This window comes from Chroicocephalus ridibundus, chromosome 8 (genome assembly GCF_963924245.1).
Source record: "Chroicocephalus ridibundus chromosome 8, bChrRid1.1, whole genome shotgun sequence".
Lineage (NCBI taxonomy): Eukaryota > Metazoa > Chordata > Aves > Charadriiformes > Laridae > Chroicocephalus > Chroicocephalus ridibundus.
Window position 1 is genome coordinate 3998264 of NC_086291.1, and position 25614 is coordinate 4023877.

Below are 25614 nucleotides of genomic sequence, written 5' to 3' on the forward strand. Positions count from 1 at the left end.
AAGCGCTTTATGGTCAGGGGTGCTTATTCCACTTAAAAATAATAATAATAAAATAATAAATTTTAAAAAACCTGCAACCCATCAATTCATCTGCACGTCGCGTTGTTCTCCCCCCCACCTCCCACCACCCCCACGCCCCCCTTACTAACAAAATCACTCCTTAAAATTAAAAATACACCCGCGCCTCCTGCCACTTCTTCAGCGCATTGTTTTGGCACCCGGCGAGGTTTGGGTTTGGGGTTTGGATGCTCTCCAGCCCTCTCCTGGGGACTCGCAGGGTGTCCCGTGTGTTGTGTGTATGTCCCGTGTGTGCCCGTCCCGTCCGTCCCCCCCCACCCCAACGGTGTCCCCTCCCATCCCTGGGAATAGCGTTTCCCGCTGATGCTGGGTTTGGGAGACCCCCGCGTCCTTGCGCGTAGTTATCCGGTGGGGAAAAATCCCATGCGTAGCGGGACACGGGGAAAAAAAATCCCCACCAGGCAGCTCGTTTAAAAGGTGGCCGGGGGGGTGGGATGCACCCCCGCAAAGCGCTCCCCTCCGCCCCCGCGCATCCCACCCCCCCGCCCTCCGCGCTGCACCGTTCCCAGCCTTTTTGCGGTTTGCAGCATTATCTTTAAGTAACTTTTGCCGCCCTTCGGGAGACTTTTTGGCCGCGGGACGGCTGGTTGCGCCCTCTAGGCAGGGGCCGCGGCCAAGCGCAGCCCCTCCGCAGCCGCGGACACCCCCCTCACCCTCCCCCCCGCAAAAAAAGAGGGGGGGGACACGACAGCAGAAACACCTTCTCTCCACACCCCGCGGTATTTTTTTGCGGTAAACGGGTGGGCGCGTGAGTTATTCTTATTTTTTCCCAACTCAGCGTTTTGCTAAGCACGCTTTTAAATAAATATATATATATATATAAAAGCTTTTTTAAAAAAAATTAAGCTTTTTTTTTTCCCTCCCACCCCCCTTTTTTGTGGGGGGGGGGGGGGGGGCTAAAATCCGGAGGTTTCCGCGGCTCCGTCCCCGCCAGCGGCTCCGTCCCCGCGGGGCGCCGCCAACTTCGGCGGAAAAGGCAAAAAAAAAAAAAAAAAAAAAATCCCGAAAAAAAAAGGGAATTAAAAAAAAAAAAAAAAGGCGCGCCCCTCCCCCCCGGGGGAGTTCAAACGACGCAACACCCACCCCCGCCGCTGATTGGACAGCGCTGGGTAACGTCAGACCGCCCCGCCCCGACGATTGGCCCCCGCCGCGGTCCGTCACAGCCCGCGCCCAGCCGCGTTTCTTTGTGCGCGGCCGCGGGCGCTTCCAGACGGCGCGTACGGAGGGGCGGGGGGTGATGGGGTGGGGGGGGCGGGCGTGGGGGGCGGAATCTGTCAAGCTCAGCGGTTTTCTCAAATCCCTGGAAAAAAAAAATGATTAAAAAAAAAAGAAATGGGGGGGGGGTGGGGGGGGAAGGCAACTCCGGTGCTGACACCCGCGCTCCCTCCGCGCCCAGACCCCGCGCAGCGCCCGCCCAGACAATAGCTGCTGCCCGCTGCGAAAGCGTGGAAATCAGGTTAAAAAAAAAAAAAACAAACCAACAAACCAAAAGCCAACAAACAACAAAAAAAGAGAAGTTTAAGAAGCGCCACGTACCATGGGCAGGTATAAAGAGTACGTGAGAAACTTTCCGGGGCTCAGACGATTGGCTCCGCTTGTTGACACTTTTTTTTAATATTTATTTTTCCGCGATTTTTTTTTTTAATAGCCAAAATAAACTTGCAGCCGTTGGGAACCCGGAAGAGAATAACCGCCGCAGCCAATTGCCGCCTGCCGTTAGGTGCTTTTTTTTTTTTTTTCCCCCTTGGGTTTTGGAATTTTTCTTTTGTTTTTTGGGTTTTGTTTTTTTGTTTTTTTTTTTTTTCCTGCCCGGGGGAGGCCCGGGGGTGCGGGCCGGGCGCTGCCGCCGCCTCTCCCCGCTGCGCCGGGACTTTGCAGAAGTTGCGAGCGATTCGGCAGCCGCCCGCCTTCCTCCTCCCCTTCCCCTCCTCCTCCTCCTCCTCCTCCTCCCCCCGCGCATTCCCCCCCCACACACCCCCCCCCCCCGCTTATTTCCGCAATCGCCGCGATTTGCATAGGAGCCCCGCACCGGGGGCGGGGGGGGGGGCGGCGGGGCTCACCGACATCCTCTATTCCCCCCCTGGTACCCGCTGCGGGCCATCAGCATCACACACACACCCCGCAGCCGGGGGTTCTCCGCAGGGCGGCTCTGCGGGATGGGCGGCGGGGGGGTGCTGCGGGCAGCGAGCGCCCCTTACACGGGTAACCCCCTCCCCTTGCACGGGTAACAACACCCCCCCCCGGATAACTCCCTCCCTTGCACGGCTAACCCGCCTTTGCATGGATAACCCCCTCCCCTGCACTGATACCCCCCTCCTTGCACGGATAAACCCCCCCGGCCTTGCATGGGTAGCCCCCTCTCCTTGCACGGGTAACCCCCTCCTCTGCACGGATAACCCCCTCCCCTGCACTGATACCCCCTCCCCTGCACGGTTAACCCCCCCTCTGCACGGGTGACCCCCTCCCCTTGCATGGATAACCCCCTCCCCTTGCATGGATAACCCCCCCTCTGCACAGGTAACCCCTTCCCCTTGAAGGGATGAACCCTCCCTTGCACGGATGACCCCCCCCCCCCTCTAACGCCCCCCGCCCCGCCAATGGGCAACCCTCCCCGGCGCAGGGAACCCCCGTGCCGCAAAGCTCCCTTGCTGCACGGCCAAACTTACCTGGCACTAGCAAACCCCCCCTCCTACCCCCCCACCCACCCCCCCCCCCCCGATTTTGCACGGGCACCAGCCCTGCTTTGCGCACACCCCCCCCCCCCACCGCCTCCCCGTGCTATGTACAGCCCTCCCGGGAGCGGGGGGGGGCCCCCCCGGTTCGGCGGCGGCCGGGCAAGCCCTCGGCGGGGTGGGGGGGGGAGGAACCCTCTTTCCAGCCGCCCCTGGCAGCGCTGCAGCAGCCGGGGGCCGAGCTCCAAAGTCTCCAACTTACACCGCACCCCTAAAATAGTCCTGATTTCATCCCTGAAAGGATTTCCTGGCTTTGTGTGTCTTAACTAGCCTTGGCCATTTTTGTAGAATAACCCTATTATTCACAGCTCCGAGGGTACAATCTGCTAAAGTCACTTAATAAAAAAAAAAAAAAAAAAAGAAAAACCTTCAAAGGGCGTGAGAAATAAAGGCAAACAAACAATTGTCTGTAGCTCTCAGCTCCCCTTGATCGTGGATACCCGCTTCATTAACAGCAGAAGCATTATATTCTTAAAACGGGAAGCCTCAAGATGCGTGATAATACTGCAAAATTAATTTGGGGAGGGGGGAAGCAAGTGGTTTTGAAGGTTAATTACTGTTTTTTTACAACAAAGTGAGACTTTAACTCACAAAACTTATCTCGTAACTTAACGAGTGGCATGGTTATCCTTCAGAATTTTCTGCTTTTAATCGACTCGAGCAGGTATTTAAAGACACGGAGGGCTGCGGCCCCGATGTATTGAACAGAGAGAGGAAAAAAAAAATAAGAAAGAAAAAAAAAAAAACCCAACCAAAAAAAACCCTAAAACCCTCAGATAGTGATTTTCAGTTTCACATTTGGGAGCCCCAGACCTGCACTGGTGACGGTGCAGCTCCGTATGCGGCGCGTTTTAACCTCCCGGCAGCGGCTCTGGTTCTCGGTTACCTCCTGGTGACCCCTCGGAAGGAGCCCGCCGATTCCCAGCGGTCTGGAGACCACAGGTTGGAAACCACTGGTTTTGCATAAACTTCTGTTACTCGGCGCGGGCTTAGGTTGCGAGGGTTCCTCTTAGCAAATTGTCGAAGGATGATGTGTGCTGCATAAATTAAAACATCATGTCCCCTTGCCATGTGAAAGCATTATTAAAAGAAGCATAATAAGGGATTTCCACCATGTTATCAAGCGTACAAAGAAAACTCCGAATGGGAGGGATGGCTGTCATCGGGGGTAGAACAAGCTGGGATTTTGGAGAGGCTTGAGAAGGGCTGTGAATAGCCCGTCAGTTGGACAAGGATCAGCGCTGACAATAGCTGGTCTATATGCGGTATGGCCTGTTAACATACAGCAGCAATCATTAGAGGCCTGATCCTGACCACGGGGCTCTCCGAGGGCCCTGAGCCATGTTAGCGGCTTTGGGAGAGTCGCCGCGGCTGCTCGCCTGACCCGGGGGCAGCTTCGCCCCGCCGAGGGCCAGAAGCCCCCCGAAATCACCGGGGGCTCAATCCTGACCCCCTTTCCATCAAGACCTTAGAGCCACGCGCCGCTATGACTCGCGTCTCCGAAACTATCTCCAAAACTTACATGCTGTTACGGTTGATGGAAATTGATGCCCAGGTGTTTCTGTGTTATCCCACCACCCACTACGGAATTAGCTACAAATCCCGGCAGAAATGTGCTGGAGGAGCCGTAGGCCAGCGCCGAGCCTAACCTGGTCGCGCCATCCTCCGTCAAATTTATATTGGCCAAAGACACTAAAAATGAGAGCGGTCTGTAAGACGCTCTCCAAGGAAAGAGACTGATTTATTATTTCACATGTACGTAGAGAACTGAGCATAACGGGTTTTTCCTCCTCGCTCCAAAGGCTCCAAACCCTGATGCAACATAAACAAACACCACGGTCGTGCAAACGCCGTGTCACCCTTCAACGGGAGGGCAGGTGGGCAGAAGCTTCGATCTCCAGGCTCCAAAGTTCAGGGAGTAGCTTAAATAAGCAGACTAATAAGTTTGATGGAAATTCTCACCTTGCACCACTAAATACATGTGAATAATAACATTTTTGGATGCAGCGTTTTCTGCCCGTCGCTGTGATTCCCAGCAGGAGAGCAGGGGAGGAGGAAGAGGTGCCGCAGTCCCCATCGGACAGATGAGGACCACAATTCGGGGTCTGGGCCATAGGTGCATCGCCAAAGCCACGTACACGTGGGGATGGGAATTAAAGTCGTCGTGCTAAGGGCAACTGGGAATAACTGCACTAAAAATTGGCCGATCCTATCCCTTTCGCTGTGAAATCTCCGACTTCAACCGGGAGTTACCGGAGGCGTTGCTGCCTGGCACGGCCGGGCGTGGGGTGCTGGCTCCGTATCTCAGAAATGCCTGCGGACTTGTAATGCGTTTCCACGGGGTCCCGAGTCTATTGCGAGATGCATTGTGGAGGAAATAACTTCCCAGCAAAAGTGTGCAGGCTACGGAAAGGAAGCAAACAGAACGGAGAGAGGCGGGATAAGCAGTGCTTCCCCTTTTGTTTTGCTGTAGATCTTCTAATGGGGAGCAAAATACGTGGTAATACTGCTTTAACGCTAATACCGCTTCGCAAGCAGGATTTATTCGAAAAACAAAAATACAGTAAAGTGAAAGCGCCCAGCGAAAGTGAAGGCAGTGGATTAAGCTGGCTGTGATTTACTGCTGGGTTTGAGCAGTGCCCGCTGGGCCAGCCCTGCGGCAGAGCCCGGCTTCGGCCCGTGCCAGCGGGCACCTCCGAGCCCCTGCCCACCACGTCGATGCCTCCATCCAGCCGGATAAACCCCCTCCGTTCGCAACCGGCAAAGGACACGAATATGGACAGTCACCCTCGGCTATATCTTATTTGTAGGCAGTCCGGCGGTGTTATCGCCGCCGGAAGCTGACGGACACCTCTCACAACGGTACGGAGTTGTTCCCCAGCGATACCGAGTGATTACAGCGTAGGGTATCGATATCGCCAACATCCTAACGCCGGCGCTTTATCAGGCAGTTTGGCATAAACACTTTGGACCTAATCTTGCACTTGAAAGTTCTGCTTGAATAAAGCTTGCGCAAGGGTGGTATAATCATGAGGTGGCAAATAATCTATATATGCAGGCACACACAAATTATTTTAGTGTATTTTATATCTACACATTGTCATATTTATGCAACGCGTTCCTCAAAAGGGAAGTACGTCTTTTGTCGCTGTTTTTCATATGAGAACGTTTCACATTCAGGGTTCGCTCATCACGTAAAAGCTGAGATTCAATACGCGGCGCGAAAAATAAAGCTTAAGAATTGCTAACTGGACTTCGTAAGATGCAGGTAACACAAACTGAGGTGTGTTACGAAGGAAAGTTATGTCTGAGAGAAAACAGGAATATAGTGCAAAAAAAAAATGCTGACGACATCACGCTTACAGCCAGCAGTGGTATTTTAGCCCTAATTAACATGCGTTCCCCGCTGCCCTTTGCTGCATGCTTTCCTCTGTGGTCTACAACTTTCAAAATGAGATGTGCATTATTTCCCCCAATAAACAAACAAACAAACAAACAAATAAATAAATAAAAATCCAAACAGCAATCTGTTTAAATACTAAGTCTTTTTTTTTTTTTTTTTCCCCCACATTTCTCATCTACGCTAAAGTTCTGGGGGGAAAAAAAAAAAATAAATCTGAGTGACCTTTTCAGACAAAACCAGGGACAGCTTTGTTCCCAGGTTAGGGACCGGTGAGGAGGGCACGGGAACAGGTGCGGGTTTATTCCTGCTTTTCTGGCATTGTGTGTGTCGCACATAATTCATCGGCAAATCTCTCCCCCAACTATTTTTCAAAATAGTTTAAGCCCTGCTGACCCAGAGCGCACATGAGACCTGAGCACTTTCCTCCCGGATACAGAGCAGTAAAGTTTTCCATCACAAGTTCTGCAAACTCCCTCTCTTTTCTGCTATTAAAAAAAAAACCAAATCCTTTTCAGCCTTAAATGAGGTATTCTGTAAAACATGGAAAGATCCGTATTCTTGATAGGAAGGACAGGAACTGCCTAATATAAGTATTTTAGAAAATGCACTTTTATGACATAAACCCCGCGCTAAATGAAATTTTAGGGAATACAAAGTAATACTCTTCAACTGCAATTAGTAACTTTTCACTTCTCCACCTATTCTAATTTTATAGACCACTTCAGAAGGTGCAAGGGGTGAGTCATAAAAAGTCGTGTGTATCTATCTCACGTGCAAAGGTCGGTTGTAAGAACTCAAATCTGCGCGAGAGCCAACGCTTCTGCCTAAAAGATGTCATAAAAAATGAGAGAGGGACGGAGGGACGCGCGCACGGTCGGTTTTGCTCGCTCTGCCTTTCCCAGTGCCTACGGCTCCTTCGGAACAGCGAGAGAAATGTGTTAGTCTCAGCACCTGAAAGCTGGTGTTTTTTGGGGTTGGTTTTTTTTTTTTTTTGAAGTCTTTATTACTGTAATTCACTGACCTGCCGCAGTGTAAACCCTGGCAATAGAGATCCCTGGGATGGGCACCCTGTGCCGGTGCTGGATCTCTCTGGAGAGGCTGCATTGGATTTTTTTTTTGCAGAAGAGAAGTTTTTCTTTAAAAAAAAATGAAAAAAAGAAGTGTAATCCTTGTGGGCTGCCTGTCACAATCACTGCTCTCCTCTCTTAGCAGCAGGGAGAAGGTGAGACCATCCTCTGCTCACCCGACTGTTGTGTTAACTTCTATACTGGGCTGGGATGATTTCCATAGGGTAACCCCCGGAACAGCCAGGCGCAATGCACAGGTGGCTCTTACAAAGGGACGCGCTCAGCTACGTTTTGATTCAGATTCCTGGAAAAACACATAAATCACGACACCGCCCCACCTACGTACGCCCGACCCCTCCGTTAACTTCTTGGATGAAAAAGGTTATTGCTGAGCCTATGGAGCAGGTGTACGTATGGTTGCAGAGCTCACACAGACTATATTATTCCTCCCTCAGAAAACTGAAAAGCCGAGCCCGGAGATCCCCCAGCCCAGCTCCCCCCCGCTCCTCCAGGAGGAAATAAGCATTTCCTTACAGATATTCTATTTTTTTTTTTTTATCCTCTTCAGATTCAGCTCGTCACTAAATATAGAAACTCTTGTAGCCATACAAAACGTGCATCGCCCACAGCTGCTCATTTGCAATTTGTTCTGCACTTAAAAATCTCTTAATGCTACAAATAAACTTTGGGAAAGTTACATCCCAATAAACAATGAGGTGTTGTTTAAAATTACATGTGCTACTGTATTATTAGGTCTCTACCGACACTACAATTATCTTTTGAAGCTGGCAATAACGTATTAGCTGTTCAGTCAGACGCAGAAATAGACTGGTGTATAAGCCCTCTGCCATTTTTATGAATGGAAAATATTTTAAAAGATTGTTTCCACTTTCTTCTTTGTCGTCTCCCCAGAAGGAGCCCCCTTGCCGAGGCTCTTTCCCCACGTCACTTTAATATTCATATATATTATCCATACATTGCCATAAATGATTAACTGCCTCCCCCCCCCCACTCCCCCCTTCCCCCCCAGCCCCAAACAATACATATACTTATTGGATTAACTACTCAGTCCTCGCTGGTAAGGAAAGCGGTATCCGTGAGCTCTCGCTTTTATTTGCACGTACAGTTGTAGATCTGTGGCATGACAATAAAAAAAAAAAATAAAAACAAAACCGCGAATAATCCCTACGCGGGAGCGCAGTGTCCGCCGCAGCATCCGCCTGCTCCGCGGCACCATTTTTACTCGCCAAAGGGAGTTCGCAGCCCGGCGGTTTCTGCTGGGTTTTGCCTGATTTCTGCTCGGTTTTACCCGATTTCTGCCCGTTCTCCGAGCAGAGGCTGGCCGGCGGGGGCGGCGGTGATGGGCGTCGCGGCTCCCCGTCCTCCGTGGCCCCCCGCCGGCACAGCCTTGGCACCGCTTCGCCAGGGGGAGGGCGGGGGGGAAACAGAAATCGGGGGGAAAAAGGAGGGGGAAAGAGAGGGGAAAAAAAAAAAAAAAAAAAAAAAAAAAAGAAAAACCTTTAAGGTTTGCTGTTTGATTTTGGTCTGGCTTTTGTGGTTTGGTTTTTTTCTTTTTTTTCCGGGGGCGGGGGGGGGGGGGTAAATTAAATAAATAAATCTCGCAACCTGCCATCTCTGCCTTCTCAAACGTTCGCCAAGTCACTGGTAGCCATTTTCATCTAAGGTACAGGAAAAGGAAAGAAAAAGGGGGGAAAAAAATTCCAAATCAAGAAAGGAATTAAAAAAAAACACCCCAAAACCCAGGAGAAGCGCAGCCCGCGCAGGTGGGGACCGCCGCCGCTCCAGCCGCTCCGCGCCCGCGCAACCCCCGCCGCTCGCTCCGCGATCTGCGGATATTTCCCTCCCCCCCCCCCTTTTTTTTTTCCTTTCCCCTTTTTTCCAGGCTCCCCCCCCCCCCCCCCCCCCCCCCCCGCCCCCTCTTTTGCCGCAGTCTCCGTCCGGCGCTGGGGCGAGTCACGGCAGCACCGCGCCGGCGACGGGCTGATTTATCGCCGCTCCAGCCCCGGCTCGCAATTATGTCACTCTAAATCACGCACATGCGGAGAGCGGGGAGTTTTTGGCCAGCTCGGAGCCACCCCCACCCCCCCAAAAAATAAAAATTAAAAAAAAAAAGGTTATAAATGCGAAAATAAAAGGGTGAGGGGGAAGAAATCCAGGGGAGAGCCGGCGCCCCCCGACCCCCGCCGCAAAATAAAGTCTCCGCAAAAGTAGCGGGGGCGGCGGGCACGGCGGAGCGGGGCGGCGCGGAGGGAGGGAGGGAGGGAGGGATGATGGAGGGATGGCGGGGGGGGGGGGGGGGCACCCCGCCGCCGCCCGCCCCCGCCGCTCCCCGGCGTGGTGGGGGGTGCGGGGGGAACCCGCCGAGCCCTCCCGCCCAGCCCGGTCCTGCTGCCAGCACCGCCCGTGCGTATCCGCATGGATATGTGCGTATCCGCATAGATATGTGTGTATCCACAACTGTATGTGCTATCCACATATAATATATATCCATATGTGTGTATATAGTGGGGGTTTACGTGCTCTGGAGCGCGGTGCCGGAGCCTGGGGCATCCTCCCCGGCGGCAGTGGGATGCAGACCCTGGGGCAGCAGCCTCCAGTTCTCCCAGCAGAGATGGTTTGTGCCAGCCGGGTGCAGTTACTGCAGGATTCTGGTGTCCCAGGGCTGCTCCGGCTGCCCACGGGATAAATTGGGAAAACCAGGGGATCCCCTGGGTCCAGGCAGTTTGGGGATCCGGGCAATGGGCCGCAGCTCAGCCTCTCCCCACCAGCCCCATTAGGCCCTGCAGCGGGTTTGCCTGTTATTTCCCATTGCGTCCTTTAACGGTAGAGAAAAAAAGAACAGCGGTATGAAAAGTGCTGGTGGCATCGCTATAATTCAGGGGTTGACAAAATCGGTGGGGATTTCATCCCAGCGCAGGCTCTGCCGGGTCCCCTTAGCTGTACCCGGGGTCAGGGCACGGTTGCAAGGGGAGAAGTTTCAGGAATGCCTGAATCCCTTCAGCCCACCAGATGCATTTGCAAGTCATTGAGACTTGCGCTTCTGAGCAAGGGAGGGGGCACTCCTGAGAGCCCAGGACAGGCACATACTCACATGGCTAATAAAATCTGGGACAAGCCCCCCAAAATTAACACAGCACACAGGGTGGGAGGCTGAAACTGTTTTCTGCAGTGGCATCGCAGCAACAAACTCTGATTTCCCCCCCGTCTCGTTAAATTCAAGAAATACATCCAGATTTTCAGTGTCTCTGAGCTGCAAACTTTGTTGCAAGTGACTTCTGCCCTGCTTGGCGAAGGGAACCCCGGGGGCAGGCCTCCTGCATGTGCAAGAAAGTGGAGAAAACACTGAATCTCCATGGAAAATCCTTCCTCTCGCCCACGGTTTGGAAAACAGATAAGCAAAGGAGAAACATTTAGAGCAGAGGAGGACACTGGACACCTGAGTGGAAAGGGAGAGTGGCTGTGGCCAACTGCCTCCCCTGTCTGGTGAAGACTCTGGTGAAGCTGCTTTTCCCTCTTTGCAGGGGAGTGTCTGAGACACAGGTATGGGATGCTATAGGGGACGGAGCTTGTTCCCATGTGCAAGGGCCAGCGTTGGTGCCCTCAATGCCCTGTGGTCATGGGAGTGTGAAGGAGGAGGCAGCGAGACACTGTCCCACCTTGTAGGACAGGAGCCCGTTGCAGCTCCTGCCAGGACCCTTGTTCTTCCCCTCATCCCTTTGCTTAGGCCTGGCAGCTTAGAAGTTTCTACAGAAGATGGGGCAGTGGGGGGTACCCCAGTACCCAGGTACCCTGTCTCCCAGGTACCGCAGGTTCACAGGTACCCCAGTACTCAGATACCCTGGCTCAAAGGTACCCCAGGTTCAGAGGTACCCCGACACACAGGTATCCCAGAACACAGGTACCCCCGTACACAGGCGCCCCAGTACTCAGGTATACCTGGTACGCAGGTACCCCAGTACTCAGGCACCCCAGAACACAGGTACCCTGGTACAGAGGTACCCCAGTACTCACTCAGGTACCCCAGAACACAAATACCCTTGCACATAAGTACCTTAGTACTCAGGTATCCTCACTACACAGGTACCCCCGTACTCAGGTACCCCAGTACACAGGTACCCCAGTACTTAAATACCCCAGAAGAAAAGTACCCTGGCACACAGGTACCCCAGTACTCAGACATCCCAGTACACTACTACGTATGCACACCAGTACCCCAGCACACGGCTGTACCTGCATGCAGATACCCCAGAATACATGCCCGGGACCCAGCTACCCCGTCACCCCACTGTCCCCAGGCACCCTGTCACCCCGCTGTCCCCAGGCATGTCCCCCCACTGCACCACCAGCCCCACACAGCACCGGGCAGGGCTCTCCGGGGTTTTTGCCATTCTCCATTGCAGACGAGGTTGGTGCAATTTGCTTTTAATTATCAAACGTCATGAGACTTGCTCCAGAGGCGATGCCAAAGGCCCTTATAAATTACTACCTAACTTGATTTAAAAAGTGTGATCACAGGAAACAACGAAGGTTGCTTCCCCTTGTTGCGACAAATTTGCATTCGGCCCACGGACGACGGCAGCGGGGCTGCGGCGGCGCTGGGTTTCTTAGGAAAAGTTACCAGCGGCCTGCGAGACAGCTGGAATTCATATTAGAATATTTTTAACGTGCTCTTACAAATACTTTGGCATACGCCTGTTCCACTCCTTTTAATGATGTTGACTTCATTTCCTCTAATACGGGGGGAAAAAATGCTACGCCAACAAGACTTAATTGAATTAATAAGAAGAAACAATAATAAATACTTCCAGTTGCGTTCCTGCGGGGTTGCAAAATACGGGTCGGGGCGTTTGACTGAGAAAAACGGACAATTTTGCGGCCGGGTGTTTGAGACGGGCGCCTCGGTGGGCTCCTCTCCCCCAGCTCCCCCCTCCTCTCCCCGTCCCCCCCCCGCCACCGGTGCCCGGGAGCTGGCGTGTGGATGCGTGTGTCTGTCCGCACGCGTGCGCGCACACGCACGCGGCCGTCTGTCTGTCTGTCTGTACGTACGTACAGGTGCGCTGGGCATCCCCGGCACGCCTATGGATGGGGTCGGGCCGCGCATCTGCGCCGCGCCCCTGGCCCAGGCCCCGCCCACCGCCACGCCCCTCCATAGCCCCGCCCATCGCCCTCTCGCGCCCCCCCCCCCCCCACCTCCCCGCGGCGGCAGGGCGGGCGGCGCAGCGCCCCCTGCCGGCGGGTGCGCCGGGCCGCGCGGGGCCCGCCTGAGCGCGCGGCTGAGGGGAGGGACGGCGGCAGCGCGGCCGAACCGCCCGGGCTTTGCCTCTGTGGCGGCCGGGGGAAGAATAAGCCGCCCTTTGCTTCCGAACGCACCCAAAGCGGGGAAGATAACGCAGACTGAAGCTTCTGGGCAGCTTCGCCCTCGCTCAGCCCGCGGCTTCCGTCACCCACGGTGCGTGGATCCGACGTCAGCACAGCCAGGCCTTCCCTGTCCCGTCAGCTGGGTGTGGGAAGGGGAAGGACGGGTGTCCCCTGCTCCTTCTCCGGGATTCCCGGTCACCTCCATAATCCCAGAGCAGGAGGAGGGAGGAGGCAGATGCTACGCTCCCTGGGGAAACCCAAGGGCAGGTTTCCCACAACCCGGCTGCCCCCAGGGACACGGTCAGTGTCACCCCTCAAAGGATGCCCTGAGGGCAGACCCCCACCTGCAGTGGGTCTGTGAGGATCTGGGGGTGTCCCAGCACACTGCAATTGGTGCTAAGGTTCTTCCCTCTATTTACCTAACGGAAAGGATGCTTTTTCATGCCACCGAGTTGATCTCCCACGGGAGACAAAATGCGCTCAGTAAAATGGAAGACAGGCAGGTGGCTTCAGCATCGGGGAACATTAACACACGCGGACGGGTCTCCAGCTGATGTAAATGGATGGACTTGCAGTGCCTTCACCTGCAAATTTACACCAGCTGTTGGCTTGGCCTGGCCTGCCGGTGGTCTTAGAGGTGTGTGTGCTTTGTCCCGCTGCCCCCTTCCAAACTGGCCCAGCAAGGGCAGCTCTAGTGAGTGTATGTAGCATGACCGCTAATGCCAGTAAGGGTTTCAGAGCAAAAAAGTATTTATCCAGTTATTCGCTGTTAGTATTTTCTGGTTTTAGCTCTGTTGCAAACCCCTGAATAATCACTGCCCGTTACCTTATGTCTTTCACCTTTTTGGTTTTAGCCTGAGGAAAACGATCCCCACGTGCGGTGGGAGTATTGCTGTGAAGGACATCTCCTGGTGTTTCCCTGAATGACGTTGATAGTCGTACAAGAAGCTGAAACACTTCATGTTAGAGGTATAGACGCGTGTATATACCACCACGTTGATATAACCACCCACAGAAGTGCTAATATTGATGCTAGAGAGCAGGCAAATTCTGCACCTCAGCGTGTGCATGCACAGATTTGAGTGATATTTTCCTTGGGCCTTCTGGGATTGGTTGCCTGGACCTCAGTAGAAATCTCCTTTTACACCAAATTTGAGGCATTCTAACTTGGCAGAGGACTTCCCAACAAGCGCCATATAAATGTTTCGTGGCTGCTTCTGTGGATGACTTGCTTGCTGCTGTTCGCTGAATGAAAATACGAACTTTTACCCGCCCAGCCTGTTTTTTTTTTTTTTTTTACCCATGTAATAAAATATGACACTAGAGGGCGGCCTGTTAATGTAATTCAATAATGAAGTTGCAGCGGCTGCACACGGAGGCTCAGCACCGTCCCCTGCTTCACACCAGGGCCGTGGCTGTAAACAGGCCTGGGAACGGCGCCTTTCCCCCCTCTGAGACAACCACTGCTGCCCTGAGACGCGAGGGGTATCCAGAGTGTAACACCAGGACCCAAAATAATAAATATTCGTAAGAAATGTGATTTGCCAGAAGACGGATACGATTTGCGTTGCCTTGTGAGAAGTCCCAGGTTTAGCACTTAGTCCGGGTTGGAGGAAGAGGTGGCAGGAGCTCTCCTGTCCGTTCCCTAATGCCAAACCCTTGTCCTGCCCCAAAACATTGCACCTACTTTTACAGCTAAATGCAGTTGCAGCTCAGTTTTAGCAGTTGGCACTGTAGTTCAGTTAGTATACTCCCTGCTGATGGCTCGCTCTCAGTCTCTGCACAGCCTTCCTGTGACTGAGGAGATCTCTTACAGCTCCAGAGACTGGTTTCCTTGTGTCAAATGAGGTTAATAGCTGCACGCAATTTAGTTAATTAAAGATTGCCAATATTTTTAGTGCACCAGACGCAGTATGCGTCAGAAATACCAGGTATTATCTAAGTACGCAGTGCTGTCATCATCGATATTTACATTTTGTACTGCCTGGAAGCTAGGATTTCCTTGTGGTAGGCTGTCGACGGCAATACCTTTTCTCCCCAGATTTAAAATCTGCGTGTCAGATGTGAGCCAACAGGCAAAAGTGACGTCAGACAGACTGAGGTAAGACCAAGGACGTGGGTCACAGTCCTGCACGCACTGGCAGAGACCTGAGACACTGTAGGTTGCTGCACATGGATCATACCACAGGTGGGTTTTAAGGCATCCTTGCAGCTTCCTCTGCAATAGCTTCAAGAGGCTTTCAGTGCTGTGAGACTATCAAAGGTAATTCAGCATGTTCACCATGAAACGAGAGAACATTTTAAGCTGAACTTCAGCGAGAGTTTCTTATTGTCTGGAGCAGAAATCGGCCTGAAGTTACAGATGGAAAGAACTTAAATTAGTGGCCGCTTTTCTGAAAACTGATGTTCCTTAGCATTTAGCAATAACGTGTCCTCAGTTTTTGCTAAATTGCAAACGAGCAATTAATTTTTCAGCACTTGTGCAGAATACTTTAAAAATGGAAACATGAAAGTCTTCTATTAAAATGAAGTTGATAGTATGCACCTGCCACTAATGTACTGTACACTGTGTCTTCCACTCATTATAGTGATGATTTGGGTTGAGATCAAGAGTCATATAGTGAAAATCACTTCAACACGTGCCTGTTCATATGCATAAACTCCTGTGTACCAGATGGCAAAATATAATGACATCTTAAACAGCTAATTGCATAAACCTTGTAATGCAGATAATTGCTGAACCAAAGTATGAGTTAATAATTTCCCACTGTATTGCCTGGCTTGACACTAATTCTAAAGGAAAGTTGTGACAATTCTAATACACTAAAGTTCACCAAGCGGTAATTAAAACTAGCACTTAAAATCATTCGACTTTCAAACCCTTAATTACAATTCAGTGGAATCACTTTGTAGAAATCTAACATTTATAGATAGTTACATGATAGCTGATATTTCATCATCGTCCCTTTCATGGTGTTCTTCTAAGGCATGCTTCAGGAAGCGTGCAGCTCTCTCTGGAAGCCTAAGGTTGTAATGATTTCCGTACCAGCGGTCACTGGGAAACACTCGGAAAACAGTGGCCAGGACTAGGAGCGAACATACAAACCGTAGGTTTTTTCACAGTTTACGCTCAAAGCAGCATGGCAAGTAGTAATTTTGAATCACCTGATGATCTATAAATGTAAATAAGCAGCAAGCCACTACAAAGAAACATGTCAAAGAGTGTGTTTAAGAATTGAATTGTTTTGGTTGGGTTGATAACACACATACTGACCCGAAAGGCTGGCCTCTAACACATCGTCAGCTGTTACTGTATATTGGAAAAGCTGCCATGGGATTGAAACAATGAAGAATGGAAATATAATTAATGATGGTAAATACAGTTTTAGGAGAAATAAGCCTTATCAGACAAACCCAATTTCTTTCTTTGATGAGGCGCATCAAATAATACGATGAAGGTAAAGACTGAATGATAAAGGTCAACGAAGAGATGTGATACTCATTTTTTTATGGAGATTAGAATTAACACTGTGTGATATTCTGATCAAAAAACATTAGAAATTGCAACAGAGCATGCACTAATTAGATTAGGAATTGGCTAACAGCCTGTTAAAAAGTAGCTATGAATCAGGAAGCGTTATCAAAGAGGAGAGTTTTACCAGGATCAGCATCAGGTCAGATGCTAGTCAATGTTTTCTTCAATGATTTGGTTGTAAACACTGTAAATTCACAGCTGATAAATTTGAGGATGACAGGAACATTGGTGGAGTGACAGACAATGATGAGAATGACACTCCAAGTGATCTCAGTTGCTTGATGAGCCGAGCCCATTCAAACACAATTGGTTTTAATACAGACAATATAAGATTATGCGGTTTCTGGTGCTCGCACTTTTAAAAGATTGTTGGAAAACTGGAGAGGGTGCAGAAAAGAGCCACAGAGAGGATTTCAGGGCTGAAAAAAGTGCTTAATGGTGAAAGACTTAAAGCACTCAATCTGCCTAGCTTACTGGAAAAAAGACTGAGACGTGACACGGGTATAATGTGTAAGTATTTAAGTATCTATGAGATCTGCCTGGAAATATCTGGTGGATACTGATGACATTTTTAATCTTCCAGTGAAAAACGGATATCTGCAAGCTGAAGTCAAACAAACTCAAGCGAGAATTTAGGTGTTTTTTTTTTTTTTTTTAACAGCAAGAGTGGCCGAAGGCTAACTTTCAAGGCACAAAGTGGATACCGTCTTTTTTTGATATTTTCAAAGCAAGACCAGAAGACCTGCTGTAACTAAAACTAAGTTAATGCATTTAATGTGGGGGCAATGGCACACGATGAGTTGAGTTGTAATACATCAAGAGGCTTTCCCTAGCCTTCAACGCTGTGAGTCTATACACATCAGCAGAAACCTTTCATAAGCGTTTGGGAGCAGGAACGTACACCTGTGCAAAGGAATAATCAAGTAATAACAAGTCTAACATGTTTCATGGGCTCTCCAGACCCAGTCCAGGTGTGCAGATATCACACGTTTATATGTCTCTAATAATGTATTATTTTAAAAGCTAGAGACCGAGTTTATGTGCCGATGGAGCTACATGAAACCACCCAAAGGCAGCCCCCTACCAGTAGATCTGTCACCCCTTGCCTGCCTCCTGGCACAGAATAGCTGATTCCTCGGAGCTCTGTGCCTCTGCCCTTTGGTAAAGGAGAAGCAATGATCCCGCCTCTGGGCACCTTCTACCTGGAAGTCTCTTTTATTCACAGTAGGAATAAGACAGTCCTGGATTGGAGTGGGTTGCAGATAGAATATTAGGCTGAAACTTTACCCCAAACCTCTTTTTCTTAAGCAGTCCTGCCTCAGCAATTGATTCCCATAGGAAATACTGACAATCACTTGTCATACGGCTTCCCGTCTCTGCGGCCGTATGCACCCACCACAGCAGTTCCCAAATGCATATACGTGGTCTTTGCAGCCTACAAACCTGTTCCTCTCTCACCCCTCTGAAAAGTTCAACAACTGTCAAAACCATGAGCAAATGGAAACTGTTTCAAGACTTTACAGTACCACCACAGGGTGCCTCCAATTACAGCTCAGTGTAACGCATAAGGAAGAGAAAGCAGGGACCTCATCCCATTTCCTTCAGCTCTAGTATGTTCTCAGGGCTCTCCCACCTAAGTTCAGACAAAGCAGCCTACCCTAATGACCTGCTAGCCCCTGAAGAAAGCTGGGAGCTAAACTCTATAAAATCAAATAGCATAGGCTGATTCTGGGCAGGTCAGAGCAAAGGCTTAGCACAATCCCCTCTGCCCTTCAGTGTATTTATTAGCCCATGAAACGTAACTACCAGGTGTCTGTGTTGCTACTAATTTTACAGTTGGATGTAACCAGATCTGATACAAAATATTTTCATGTTCAGGTCTTCCCTAGGGCTCCCTGGGGTCTTTCCAGCCAACCCTGGCAGCCCTTTTCCTCTGTGGGAGCAGCACCAGCATGTACAGCTGGCAAGGTTGAGGCTTTTTTTTTCCCCAGAGAAGGATGCACCAGGGAAGATGCCATTCGAGCTGCTTATAACATTTTCAGTCTATACTGAGCATCCTCTGTAAATTCTCATTTCAGGTGACTGAGTCAAGCTCTTCAAAGTAACTATCCAGTAGAGCTGGAGATGCTTCACATGATGCATGAAGAGATGTCACTTTTTTCTTTTGCGTATCTATCTCCTAATTATTTACTTGAGGCAGTCTCTTAGCTGCCTGTGGCTAGCTGGGGTTTATGGCCCAGGGTCTGGCCTGCCCTCACACTCTCCACCAACCGCAAGGTAAACGTGCCTCCAGGTGGTCCTGGTGGTTTCCTCAAGAGCACTCTTCTTGAGGGCAATTTCAGTACAAACCTCTACAAAATGTATGCATTTTATTTATCGGCGGTATATAACTAAAGAATGTCATTGGCGGTATTTCAGTCTATATATCTGCACCATAACTACTACAACTTGTCCATACAAGAGACACTGATAACTCAGTAACAAGCCAAAACAAAAAACACGTTGCGCAGCATTATTAATTGATAACTCAAATGCCAAAAGTCTGGGGGACACTGAAATTGTCAGTGATGGCAAAGCCTGGACAGCTAGATGGTCTCAGGCAGAGATCGATCCTGTGGCAGATGACCTGCCTTCTGGGCTTGCAGTGATGCTGGTAATCAACTCTAAGCAGGAAATTGTTCCACTGATCGACTCAGCAGCTTAAAATGAAACACGGGCTGAAATGATCTGCTGGGAAGGATGTAACCTGAGGAACTTCTATATCTTTAAAATAACTGATAGATCCAGGATGTGGTGGTATGAGGTGAAGGTGACTTATTTCTCAGTCTGTGAATGTAAATTGGTCTTCCTCTTTTCTTTTGATAGATGGGGGTAGGTTATCTTCCAGGACTGGAAATCTAGAAAACAAGACAAAATATATTGTCATATCTCTCTACTGCTCTTTGGAACATTATTTTCTGCTTAGGATTTCTAGACTTACTGTATCAATGCACATGTAGAGTAAAAACAATTTCTGATAATGGATTTTATCTAAACAGACTTAAGAAACTGTACTGAAAACATCACATGCATTTTGAGCTTTAATAATAAATACTGCTTAAATCAAATCTATTTCCATCATTCCCTTTCTAACCAGCATTCAGTAACATTCAAATAGTGCCAATGTAATAAACATTCACCAAACACAAACATAACTCAGAGTTCTCCTACCTGGCTACAGCCATCTGGTACTCTTTAGAGGAGCAGCCGTCTTCTCATCTTCTCTCCTCTTTTCTTCAGGAGGTTTTCAGCAAAGGGTCAGCTGCCACGTTTTGGCTTCTCCTAAAACTGCCTGACTGTCTTTGCTATGCGTCATATGTGTCCTGATATCCAAACCCATCAGAGACAGATTGAAATATCTGTTGGTAGGTAGAGGAAACACTCTGGGAAGAGCAGGTCTCAAGATTCTGTTCTCTGTAGAGCATTTGCCCTCAGCCACTAGCCCAGTAGCATAGCCTTATAAAATACGGTGTCATCTGGGAAGGGGAATCAGCTCCCAGAACTGGTGAAAATCATTGGAGATTTATCACTTTTCCAGATGAACACCTGGGAACTGATTTTCTTTATCTTGACTAATTTGCCTTTGATTTCTAAGACCCTAAGGCAAATACAGATCAGAAAATAGTTCAGTCTATAAAAAAAAGAAACGCACCTCTTCTTAGCATTGGTTCTCAAATTGTTCTTTCACGCACCGCTATCGCCATGTGTAATTACTTGCAGGTGTCAGCTAGAACATGATGTCTTTTGTCTTCTCAAGTGCTTTGGCCAGCAGGGACCCAACAAGCTTTGGTTTACTGTGATTAGCAGGTTGCCTATCGGCCTAAATGACCACTGGAAGGGACATCTTGTAAGGTAAGAGCTTTCGTTGTCAGTCGTTTGGATTGCTTCACCTTGGGCTGTTCCAGAGCAGAGTTGCTGGAACAGTTTGGACCCGGGTACGAAGCCAGTAGACATACAAGACTCTGCAATAACTTGCAACTCAGGTGCTTGAATTGCACAATGGGCACCAGAACAAGCAGAGGAAACCAGTGATCTTGATCACAATTAGACCTGATTTATACCTGTTATTTACTTACCATCCACTTCACATCCCACCACAGTTTAGATGGTTATTATGGATGCTTATCACTGTCTTAAAGCCCTCCAGCAATGATTGCTGTCTGCTCTGTTAATTGATGATTTCATTGTTTGTTACACCTATTTATGTGTAGCTGTCAGGAAAGGTTTTGTTGTTTCAGCTGTGCAAGTATGAGTAAGAATGGTACTCCAAATCACAACGGGATTTTGAATTAGGCAGTGGCTTCAGGGAAAAACCTGAAGATTGCCTGCAGAAAGAAAACAACCCCTTTAGAGGTTTTTGTCCGGCAGACTGGTTGCTGGAGGCTTTTCAGGTTTTCTCAGGGAGTTTCTGCAAGGCTTTGACATTTATAGGGTGGCTGTCGGTGTTGCATAACCTCAGGAGCATCATTATCATTGACCTATTGCAGAGCTGCCACTATTTCATGTACCGCGTTCTTCAGCAGAGCAATACTTACCAGTGCTTTTCTTAACTCATGCCTTGTCAGTAAGATCTTTTTACTGCGTCCCTCATTTTTATTTAGAATATAGAGTGGTAGTTAGATAAAGAGGCTCTACAAATTAGAGAACTCAGAGTTATGAGCCATTTCGGTAAATTTTGTCCAGGGTTAATTTCTAAAAGCTAATACTTATTTGCTATTTAGTTCAAAGAATAGGTCCTAATGCTGTTTTTATTTTGTTGTTCCATTTTAAACCTCCGTTATTTATCAATTTCTTTAAATTACTGGGTTTATTCACAGCATTCTTTAAGGCTTCTCCCCCTAGATTATTTTATCTTGGCGATTGAAGTGATCTCTGTATAGTCGAATACTACTTTCTGCAGCTCCCATTGGGGCTATTCACATATCCATATGTGCATGCAGCTCCCACTAATGCTTGTCAATGGGACTTAACACGTGAGCATGGACATGAGAATAGACCCCTTGCTGGGCACTTGACTAGATGGGTTTTTTTTGATGTTGATCCAGATCACTCGCGTCAAACGTTGCTGTTATTAGAAATCACTGCGCTTAACAGGACCGCTGAATGCAACCTCCCTTTCCTTCTCGTTCTTTCATATGGAAGCTGCTTGGTGGGTTTTGCAGGCTCAGGGTGAATACTTAATAGACATGAACTGGAATCCAAGCTTGTTGCATAAAGTAGCTTTATTCTGTGTGTTCCCTTCTGTTTGCCATGCGACAGCATACAGTTAAGCCTCTCCACTGAAGAAAGGGCAGGGTTTTTTAAGGTGTGAATTGGGACTTGGACTGCGTCTCCATCTAGGCAGGATGGTTGGGAGCTTTAATATTCAGTACTTACGAAAACAAATGGAAATCTAAGGTAACTTTGAGTTTTTACATTTTACTTCTGTATACCTGTTTTCAGCATCTTTAGTGGTTCTCATAACTGTGGACTCCCCACTATGCTGGTATTCATGTGCATATAAGTTAAGTGATGACAGAACACTTTCCGTCATGAAGTTGAAGTCTTCAATATGTTTTGTAAAACTGACGCATCTTGTACCATCTGTAATCCCACTCCACTGCAATTCAGGGACATGCAAATGTTGAATCATTATTATTTGCTATTTGCTAACCATATGAAAATAATTACTGATTTCAATGTAATTTGTAACTAACACGCATCCACATCTGAAGGGGGGAATGACCAAGTCAAGATGTATTCTCTCAGTCTCTCTTTTCTGCTAGGAGGTTTTCTGCCTTTAAGCCACACTTCGAGACTTTGGAGGTTGTGGGTGGTTTTTTTTTTTTAATGTACAATCCTTGGAGACGCTTGCTGAGCTATAAGTCTGGGTGTGCTAGGGACCAATGAACTAAAGTCAAGTCAAACATGGTCAGGAAGCACTGTGTTTCAATACATAGCCTTCATTCAGGAATGAATTTACTTAGTTTAAATCTTCACTTTCTACCTCCCTCCATGCTTTCAGGCTTTCTCTAATGTTACTAGAAGCACAATCAAGCTGCTAACAGAATACCATGATATGACAATGTCTGTTTTCCAGAAGATCTGGCCCCAATCCCACCAGCTGCATTGTAGGCAGAACCCATCTCAGGGCAGAAGTCTTGAATTCAGTCCTATGGGCACTAGGACTCACTTCTCAAGGCTAAACTGGGGGTACATCTCAGGACAGAGCCTAATGACACATTCAACAGTTTCTGCAAGCAATAACTCACAGTGTTATCCATTGCCCAAGGCTGACCAGTGCTTCCTGGTTTAAAGGCTGATTTTCGGTGCTCATAGCTTTGTCAGGTATTAGCCTTTAGAGGACATTTTCCAGAATTTCTGTTTTTGTCAGGCTGGTTTCTTTCTGGAAAACTTCTGTCCAAACTAATTCATCTATCTCTAAGAAAGGTGCTAGGGAAAAAAAATGTTTCAGTGTTACTGTTCTGGTAGTTTGTTCTTGAAAAGCCCTGATGACAACAACAACTAGGAGACTAGCCTACATCATCTGTTTCTTAAGAAATGTCTTACTGTAACCTCAAAAATCTATCAACTCTGAAAAGCCTTTACAAACTCAGAGCCCGCATGTGCTTAGCAGAAGTTTTCTATCATCAAGCTGCTAAACTCAGTACAGGTTTTATAGGGAACTGGCACCATTCGGGCAGAGTGGACAAAGCCTGTCTCGCCATGCAGACGGTTCATGAACACTGCTCTGCAACCTTCTTTCAAACATTTGCTAACTTTTGGGTGCTCAATCTCGCATTCCCCGTGGTGTCCTGTGAACATCCCCTCTTCATGTGCAATTAAATGTAATTTACAAAGCAGGTAATGAGTTAAAATAACTTTGCCCCTGTTGCCTAGTAGGATGTATGTCTCTTAACTGGTACTAATGGATGGCAGCTATTAGTTACTCCTACATTAAGGTGCATTCATATTGAAATTTTGCACTGACTTTACAATGCATTTGATTAAAATGCAGAAGAATTACACATTAGATATCATGTGGCTGGATGGAAGCATAATTTAGCTGAGTCTGCAGATGCAGTCATGCAGGTGTTTCCGTAATTCTGATTCAGTTGGTAAAACTGTTGATGTTCAGTGGCCCTCAAATCACATAACCATCTGCGGTTCAGTTCCTTGTGAAAGGAATTCCTTGTGCCTTTTATCAGATACGATCCCTGGATTCCTGAGCAAAACTTCTGTGAATGGGGCAACATTTAAATATCAGGTGTTTTGAGGACAGGGGAAGTATTATAGACATCAGGTATTTCAGCTTGCATTTGTTAACCACAGATCTAGTGTAAGAAGAGGATAATACCTGGGCTCTCTGTGGGAACGTTCCCTCACCCCATTATGCTTTCCTACACAAGAAACAATTAAAGTCTGAATTGTGCCTGATTTTCAGTTTTTGAAACTAAACCAACTCTGGCCTTAAGCTTGTCCCTACAAAATAGTCAGGAACCTGAAAAGCGCTGTATGCCAGAGTTTTTATAGGTAGATTCACATTTTCTACTTAGGCCCATTATTGATAAATACAATCTTAACAGCTGCAACTATTGTTACTTTTAGTTTTCACAAGCAACAAGATGACACCATACTTTCAGTGCAGAGCCGGAGAACTGAGCCCAACACGCAGACAGGTCACAACTGCCAGCAGAAGCTCCCGCATCTTTAAAGATGTGCATATACACATTGTTTTTTGCTAGGCTGAGAATTTCTTGAAGGCAGGAAGCTGTGACTGGGAGCAAAAGACCGTAAAAAGCAGGTGAGGAAAGCAGGGACAGAGCTTGCAGGAGCAGCGCTCCCTCTACAGCTCTAGCTCAGCAAAGAGGTAGGGCTGCAGCACGGCGCTTTGCGGTGTAACACAGCTCCTGCCTTTCCTACAGAGTTTTCCAGCCTACAGGTCTTTCCAGGCTGGGAACATCTAGCCCTTCACTACAGTTGGAAGCAGGCTGACGTGACTTTTGGAGGATCACAGACTTTATGTCATTGGAACGCAGTGTGAAGCAATCTAGCTAATGCGCAGTTTTCTCTAGAAAGTCTTTGAGAGTTGAGCATGGTTTGAAAGAAAAAAAAAAACAAAAAACAAGTCAGTATCACAGACAGTTTCCTCTTTACCTCAAGGGTCATCATATTTACACATTTTGAAAGAGTTACTGAACTGATTTGTAAAAGACTTATTTTATACATTAAGAAAAAATAAAGACCTCACAAGAATTTTAGTCCGCCAGCAACATGTGGAAACAAGAAAAATCTGTCCTCAGTTGATGAAATATTTATTTATCATTGAAATCACAGACATTTGCATCCAATGTAAGGGCAAGACAAGCCTTATGCATAACCTCCTAGAGAATTCAGTTAAAAGCAGTTTTGGATACCTGTAAGTAATTATGCTATCACATTCTCTAACGGATTTAATTCGGGCCAAGTAGCAACTACTGTATGTCCAAAAGATAATGAATTAAAGCAATGCTTTGGCATATCCCCTTTCTGAAATGTTAGCAGCCTCTCAAGTGACTTGAAAAATGGGCTTCAATAAATGGACAGGAAAATATATGCAATTAAATTCAATCAATAAAGCTGTCCTTGACCAAAGTCCAAACATTAAAAACAACTCCAATTGAATTATGAGAAATCCTTTTCTGATTTTAACTAGATTAGTTTAATCACATGTGCACCCAAGTTGCATGCCGTTCCTCAGGAAGTTTATGGAAACAAAAAGCAACATACTACTCCCTGCCTCTTGCTTCAGCCCAACTCCGGCTTTTCCTTAGAGGAGAGTGCTGTTCTAGAAGGGACATTTTCTTATTAACAAGGTCACTCACTCCGAAGAAAATGGCAGAGGACAGTCCCAGGTGACAGCCCTGGTTACCAGCCTTCTGCCTTTCTCCTTCACTCCCACAAAACTCCTCGTCCCCCTAACTACACAGGCCCTTTCTTTCCTCTTGTTGAGAAATAGAAACATTTCCAAAATCCCATAAAGCTACTCAAAATGTGAAAACTCTTCCAAACCTGAAAGTAACTGGAAGGTTTTGATCCCTCCCCCTCCCTCCCCTTTCCCTCTTGAGCTTTTTTTCTAGTGTACTGATACAGCGGAGGATAAATGCACTAACAAAATCAGTGGTGCTCCAAAGTACAGCAAGAATACATATAGATACAAGCCACAGATATAAGCAAACCTGGAAATAAAAATCCTTCAGAAGTTTTTTTTTTAAAAAAAGGCAATTAAGAAGTCAGAGGCTTCTAGAGACAAGTTTTTTTGCAGCAATCAGAGATTGCAAGAACCCTTACAAACAATAGGGTATGTATATATTTAAGCCGTCACTGGTAAGTCCAGGTTGATAAATACCAACCAGGCCAAAT

General features: G+C 48.1%; 1 protein-coding gene and 1 long non-coding RNA gene across 10 annotated transcripts in view; both read right to left on the reverse strand.

The window, feature by feature from the left end:
• NFIA (nuclear factor I A) overlaps nucleotides 1–25614 on the reverse strand; it is a 362170-nt gene that overhangs the window by 258855 nt on the left and 77701 nt on the right. The window lies entirely within an intron of this gene.
• LOC134519728 (uncharacterized) overlaps nucleotides 16151–25614 on the reverse strand; it is an 85770-nt gene continuing 76306 nt past the window's right edge. Inside the window, exon 3 of the long non-coding RNA XR_010072287.1 lies at nucleotides 16151–19091. This is a non-coding gene — a long non-coding RNA (uncharacterized LOC134519728). The remainder of the gene's footprint in view (nucleotides 19092–25614) is intronic.